Here is a 7,658-nt window from a genome sequence, read left to right on the forward strand (position 1 = left end):
GATGGATAGGTTATTTTTGGTTGTATTCCTAGCTCCATTATCTTCCTGGATATAATTTTCCAAACCTTCCACTTCTTTATAGTGGTAGATGCTAAATCTTATGTGATCTTCATTTTGACTCCTTGGTATTTGAATTATTTCTTTATGGCTGCTTGAAGTATTTTCTCTTGATTTGGGAGTTCTAGAATTTGGTTTTAATATTTCTGGGAGTTTTCATTTTGGCATCTCAAGGGGTGATTGGTAAATTCTTTACTTTTCTACTTTACCCTCTGGTTCTATAATATCTGGGCAGTTTTCCTCTATAATTTCTTGAAATGTGATGACTACATTTTTTTATCACAGGTTTCAGATAGTTCAAAATTCTTAATATCTTCAATCTATTTTTTCTAATGACATATATAACATTTTCTTCCATTTTTCTATTTTGGTGTTATTTTATTTTTTCTTGATATTTCATGGAGTCATTAGCTTCCATTCGACCAATTGTAATTTTGAATATTCTTTTCTTTCATAAGGTTTTATACATCTTTTACCAAATTATTCATTCTTTTTTCATAATTTTCTTGTGTTTTCATTTTTCTCAAATTTTCCTCCACTGCCCTTATTTGATTTTAAAAATTATTCTTAGTTCTTTTTTAAAAAACCTCTTTAGCTCCTCTAAGTATCCTTGTTGGGCTTGTGTCCATTCCACATTTTTTTCCTTTGAGACTTTGCTAATAGATATTTTCTTCTTTTGAGTTTGACTTGAGTTTCCCTATTTCCACAGAAGGTTTTTATCATCAGATTTTCCCCCTTTTTAAATTTTTCTAGACTTTTTTGATTTTGAACTTCATGTCAGAGTTGGACTCTACTGACCTCTGGAGGGCATAGGGGGAATAGAAGGGGATAGCTAGTCAAAGCTTCTAAGTCACAGATTTTCAGTGCTTCCTAGATGGGGAGGTCTAAAGAGAGTTCTGATCACTATCTTCCTTGTCTACACTCTGGGCCTCTACTCCCTCATGACTACAGACCATAAGTTCTCCTTTTCACCTTGGACTTGCAACCAAGAACTGGGTAATAGGTAAAGAAACTGCCAAATAGTTCTTGGTCCTATGCCCAGTATTATAATAGGCGTTGTCTATAATAAATTCCTGCCCAGGTGTTCACTCTCCTTACCACCCTTAGGTGTTCAACACTCTTGGAGCTATCACTGCCAGCACTGCTGCTACCACAACCAGTGCTGCCTTCTCCATACATGATCCCAGCCAGCCCCTATCCCAGTGTCCACTGGCAGACCTCTCTTCCAGTCTTCCTATGTTGTCCTGGATGGAATAATGAGATTCTGTGACTTTTTCATTGTTTTCTCCCACTCAGAATTTTTTTGAGGCATACTTTAAAAAGGTGTTTGGAAGTTTGGACTGGGAGAGCCCAGCAGAAATGCTCAGTTATCTCTACCATCTTGACTCCAACTCTTAGTTTCTCTAAGGGGAAATGTCCCCAAATCTCTAGTGCAGCAAGCTGAGAATAATGACTTGATAGGGCCTGCTGGCTCTTCTTATTTCTTCCCAGAATCTTTTCCTTCAGCAACCTGAAGTGAACAGTTGGTTTATTCCATCTTATCTCTTGAAGCTGGAAGCTCATTCAATGCTGTTCTTGCAAGAGATGCTCAAATGGATAGTGCTGAAAGGGAAGTAAAACAGACTGTAGCCCCCAAAAGGAGACTAGCAAAGGTGGTGTCCTCTCACTTCTTTTTTTTTTTAACCCTTACCTTCTGTCTTGGAGTCAATACTGTGTATTGGCTCCAAGGCAGAAGTGTGGTAAGGGCTAGGCAATGGGAGTCAAGTGACTTGCCCAGGGTCACACAGCTGGGGAGTGTCTGAGGCCAGATTTGAACCTAGGACCTCCCATCTCTAGGGCTAGCTCTCAATCCACTGAGCTACCCAGCTGCCCCCTGCCCTCTTACTTCTCATGAACTCTGCTCAACCTCTCAATGACCATTCCCTTCTTTCCATTCATAATCACCACCCTAGATCAGAGTCTTTTCTCATCATTCGGACTATTATAGTCACATCTTAAATGGTCTCTCCCTGTCTCATCTCTTTTCTTTTACATTTCATCCTTTACATTTGCGCATGTGATAATCCTAAATCACAGGTCTGACCATTTCATTTCCCTTTTCAAAAAGTTTCAGTGGGTCCTTCTTGTGTCCAGAATAAAATACAAAATCCTATTTGGTATGCAAAGCCTTAGCTAACAGCTTACCTAGAAGGAGTTGGTGGTGCCATAGAAAGAGTGCCGGGTTTAGAATAAAGAAAAACTTGAGTTCATATTTGGTCTCAGAAACTTACTTATGAGTCATATAAGTCAGGACAAGCCACAACTTAAGTTTCCTCAATTGTAAAATAGGTATTATTATAATGACAGCACCCTTTTACAGGGTTGATATTCTATCTGATGATACAATGATATAAATTGTGCCTGGCACATAGTTGGCGCTATATAAATGTTTCCCCTCTTATTCTCTTTTCCTCTTTCTAGATATCTTGAACTTGAGAGAAGTACCCCAAAGCTCCTTTGAATTTTGAGCTAGCTTTAATCTGCACATGAAAATTCTAGAAATAAAGTAAGACAGGAAGACAGCCAAGACTGTGATCTTGTCCCTTTGGCTTAGCTTACCCCTTCATCTTTTCTTCTGTTCGACTTGAAAACTGGGGAATCCCATACCACAGAATTGTTTGGTAGTTGAATAAAGTACTATTACTTGTAGACTTACAGGCTTATAGACTAGACTTCTGAGATAAAAAATGGAGAGGCTTACGGAATACTTATCATAAGCTAGAATGAGCCTTTGACAGAGAGGACAAATCCCCCAGACCACAGAGAAAACATCCAAAAGGAAAACATCCCCCAAAAGACTACATCTAAAAACTTGGCACCTGGGCTAAGAATCTCCTTCTGGGGAACAAAGATACCTCCCTAGTTGAGACTCTAAGGGAATAAGATGGAGGAGATTTCTTAAAGAACTGTGGAAAGCCTGTTGAACGCTGATAAAGCACAAAAGCACTCCTTTTTCCTGTTTAGAAAAAGACAAGGATTTCAGCTGAACTAAAAGCTACAGGTTCCACATCTGGAAGAAACCATGTGCCCAGCTGATCAGCATCTGGTAGAGTGGCAGAATATTATCCAACATGACCTGGAGAAGTAGGCTTGGTTGACAATTTCAAAACATTTGTGACTCTAAGACATTGGAGATGTGTGCTATACCCTGAAAACACATGCTCTCTCTGCGTGTGCCCTTTATGCCTTCCCTGATTACCCGGATTCCCTCTATTTACCCACTCTTTTCACTGCTTGCTGAGTGTATTCATGGGAGAGAGTACCTCTCATTTATGGCTGAAGTGTGTTTGTTGCTACTTTTCTTATTATGCCATTTCATTAAATGCTTTAGCTTTGAATTAATTATGTTGTTGGGCTGATCATCAAAGATAAATATATGACTTTAGGGGATGCAGACAGTATATCCTGTACCATTGCTGGGGAACCCATCTTGTGAGCTAGGACAATGCTGGTCCTTAGGTGCAATAGTATCTCATTCTCCTTGATATCTTCTACATTTCAGGCAAACTAGACTGCCTTGTGCTCCTTATACACAACCTGCTTGCTTCTTTCCCAGTGCTTTCTTTAGACTGCTCCCTTGCCTGAATACACTTTTTCCTCTGCTTTTTAGAATCCAAAGCTCCCTTCAAATCTCAACCCAAATACCACTTACTACATTGATCTTAGCTATTGTTGTTCAGTCATTTCAGGTGTGTCTGACTTTCCATGACCCCATTTGGGGTTTTCTTGGGCACAGATATTAGAGTAGTTTGCCATTTCCTTCTCTAGCTCATTTGACAGTTGAGGAAGCTGAGGCAAACAGAGTTAAGTGACTTGGCTCAGGGTCACACATCTAGGAAGTATAAAGCTGGATTTGAACTCAGGTCTTCCTGATTTTAGGCCCCTCCCCAATCTATCCACTCACTGTGCCCTCTAACTGCCCATCACTTTTTTTCACAGTACATTTTCATCAGTAAAATAAGTTTTGATGGGAAGGGGGAGGCAAGGAAGAGAGGGAGACAATTCAGTTCATATAAATTCAGAAAATTTAACAAGGAAAATTGGTATTACATGTAATTTGATAAAATAAAATATCTTTATCCAAAAAAAGTTTTGAGCATGCATTCCCATATATGTGCATTTACTTCCTTGCCAGTTATATTCATGGACTACTGAACTAATAATTGGGAACATTTTAAAGCTTTTAAAAAAAAGTGGAAAATTTTTTTTATTTTTAATTTTATTTAATCAATGAATGCTATTAGAAAAATGCTGTAAATTACTCCTTTTTAGAAGCATATTAATTCTTTTAGACCATGGGGATATTTAGTTTACTAGAAAATGTCTTCACTTGCTTGGTGGACCTTAGAGTTCTGAGATATCCTATATCTATAAAGAAAATATAGACAGTATACAACTTACAGATGGGTTGTTTTCCAGAAATGGGCTTGTGTAAACTCAGTAGTTTAGAATTTGGAAAGCATTTGCCTTAAAAATCAATTGTTATGGCTAATATGGAAATATGTTTTGCATGACTTCTAATGTAAAAATGATATAAAGTTACTTGTCTTCTCAAAATACAGTGGGAAGGGTAGAATTTGGATCTCAAATTTTTAAAAAATCAATGTTAAGAATTATTTTACATGTAACTGGGGAGTATTTAATGAAATAAATTTTAAAAATGGAAAAAAGTTAAAACAAATGTTATATAGCATGGTTAGGTCCTCGGGGTTAGTCCACACACACAAAAAGAAAACCCTAATAAGGACAAGTCCATGGGATCATGAAAAGACAGATTCAACTGAACAACATTCATATATAACAAAATACCCAGGTCAAAACAGTGGTCAAGAATACTTTACCTTAGCCAGTATTAGTGGTAGTCTCTCGGTGACCGAGAATGACAATTCTCGAGAATTCTCAAGAGAGAAAGAACATTGGAATAGAAATTTATTCTCCTGTAGAGGGGAGAAAGAGAGAATGTAAAAAGGGAGAGACATAATGCAATGACACCTTCCTTCTTGGCAATCTGGCTACAGTTTGTCTTTCATATGTGCCAGTTGAACTTCCTTCTGGTTTAGGCACCTTCATTGTGATTATAGCAGAGGCTGCATAGCAGCAAACGTTTCTTCAAGTGTCTCCAGTTCTTTCCTTGAATCAAACACTGCCTGTCTACCCCCCAACACTAAGTCCTAGTAAAAATTAGCATCCCAGTATCTTCCAGAGATAGGAGAAAATTGATGTTGTCCCTTTAAGACATAACCTCTTGGGAGCAGCTAGGTAGCTTAGCACATAGCCTAGAGACTGGAGGTCATGGGTTCAAAGCTGGACTCAGAAACTTTCTAACTGAACAAGTCACTTAACCCCCCCTCCCCATTGCCTAGCCCTTTCTGATATCCTGCCTTAGAACACAGTATTGATTCTAAGACAGAAGATAAGGTTTTTGTTTTTTTTTTAAAGATATGACCCCCTTTGCCCAACAGAATGTCTTCTCAATGTGGTAGAAAAGGACATTACAGAAATGAAGACAACTTTAAATGGTAAGAAGACTTAGATCAAAGACATTGACAACTTTGATATTAACTTTAAAAGAACACATCGGCTTTTCTCTTAATAAACGACAAACCACCAAAGCATAGAATTGCATGTCACATTCATTCTTTTGTGACGTTTTGTTTGTTTTATGAGGATGAGACACTGTAGAGGATTTAATTATGAAAATGGTGGAATTTTGTATATGTCAAACCAAAATTTATCAACAGAAATGTTAGCAATGTTATCAAGAAAACTATACTGCCCTTAGTTTAATTTTACATTGCAAAATTTAGGGTATGAATATTTTCCCTATTTGATTAAGATGTAAATGATTTCTAGTTGGAGTTTTTGTTGAAGGTTCACTTGTTGGTCGCTTGGTATTTGTTATTCATATTCACTTTAATAGTTTTATGTGTTATTATTCAGTTTTGTCAGTTATGTCTGACTTCCTGACTCCACTTGGAGTTTTCTTAGGAAAGATACTGAAGTGGTTTGCTATTCCTTCTCCAGTTTATTTTTATAGATGAGGAAACTCAGGCAAATCAGGTTATGGGGCTTGCCCAAGGTCACACAGCTAGTAAGTATCTAAGTCCACGTTTGAACTCAGGAAGATGAATCTTCTTGGCTTTAGGTCTGGTACTATATCCACGGTGCCACCTAACTGCCCCTAGTTATACATAGTATATATAACATATAGTATGATGTTACTGTCAATATATGAATTAAATGAGTATATAATACTATGATAAATTATATAACATTGTTACAAAACATGCAGCATAGTACATAATATATACTACATACTATACTATAATATATGTAGTATAATGTATGCTACATTGAACAGAATATAGTATAATCTAGGGGGCAGCTGGGTGGCTCAGTGGATTGAGAGCTAGCCCTAGAGATGGGAGGTCCTGGGTTCAAATCTGACCTCAGACACTTCCCAGCTGTGTGACCCTGGGCAAGTCACTTGACCCCCATTGCCTAGCCCTTACCACTCTTCTGTCTTAGAACCAATACACAATATTGATTATAAGATGGAAGGTAAGGGTTTAAAAAAAAAGAATATAGTATAATCTATTATATATGTAATATAGTATAATTTATAGCATACATAATATAGTATAAGCTATAGCCATGTTGGCAAACCTATGGCATGTGTGCCAGAGGGGGCTGCTCCCCTCCCCTTCTCCACAGGTGCCTGAAGAAATTTCTCCCATCACCCACCCCTCTGCCCAGCAGCCCAATGGGAACACTTCCTCCCTCCCCTGTCTGGGGTAAGGGGGTGGCTCAAATGTGGTGTGAGGGTTGCAGTTTGGGCACTCAGTCTTTAAAAGGTTTGCCATCACTGATCTATAATATACATAATATAGTATGATCTCTAGCAAATATAATAATCTATATAAAGTATACTCCATTATATATGTATTTATCTGTGTGTATGTGTGTGTATATACATATATATGTGCAAATATCATAGTATACATATAATAGACTAATAGCCCATGTCAAATACGTGGCATGCATGCCCTGATGGTTTGGAGGGGGCTGCTCCCTTCCCCCTCTTCACAGTGCCGAAGGTCATTTTTGCAAGTCCCACCCCTTGCCCAGCACCCCAGTGTGAGCACTTCCTCCCTCTGCTTTCTGGGGAAATGTGGGGGATGGGAGCTCGAAGCTATAGCTTGGGCATGTGATCTGTAAAAGGTTCGCCAACACTGGTATATACTATCAGCCTATAATCACATTTAAGCAGGGAGAACAACAATTCTGGTGCCCTCAGGAAGGCAGAACAAAGGTCATCTTTCCATGCCACCCCTAAGTCTTAAAGTCTAAAGACAGACCCACGGTTAATTTGTATGAACTCAGATGGGCAACCAGTGAATGATGGAAGAAAAAAGAACTGACTTCAGAAAGTGAGGCCGAATTCTTCCAAAGAGTTAAAAAGACAGACTTAACCTAGGATGTTAGCTTGATTGCTGAGTGTAGCAATAGGGTCTAATTCACAAAAGAACTGAAATGATTACTGAAGCCAAGTTAAAAAGAAT

At 38.2% G+C, this 7,658-nt stretch overlaps 1 long non-coding RNA gene across 1 annotated transcript; it reads right to left on the reverse strand.

Moving 5' to 3' along the window:
- Positions 1-378: 378 nt before the first annotated feature.
- On the reverse strand, positions 379-6,518 carry LOC103101640 (uncharacterized). Its single transcript, XR_465161.2, has 2 exons — positions 4,938-6,518; positions 379-1,659 (listed from the first exon to the last, which is right to left on the reverse strand). It is a non-coding gene; the product is annotated as an uncharacterized LOC103101640 (long non-coding RNA).
- Positions 6,519-7,658: the final 1,140 nt, after the last annotated feature.

Source organism: Monodelphis domestica, chromosome 3, assembly GCF_027887165.1.
Source record: "Monodelphis domestica isolate mMonDom1 chromosome 3, mMonDom1.pri, whole genome shotgun sequence".
NCBI lineage: Eukaryota > Metazoa > Chordata > Mammalia > Didelphimorphia > Didelphidae > Monodelphis > Monodelphis domestica.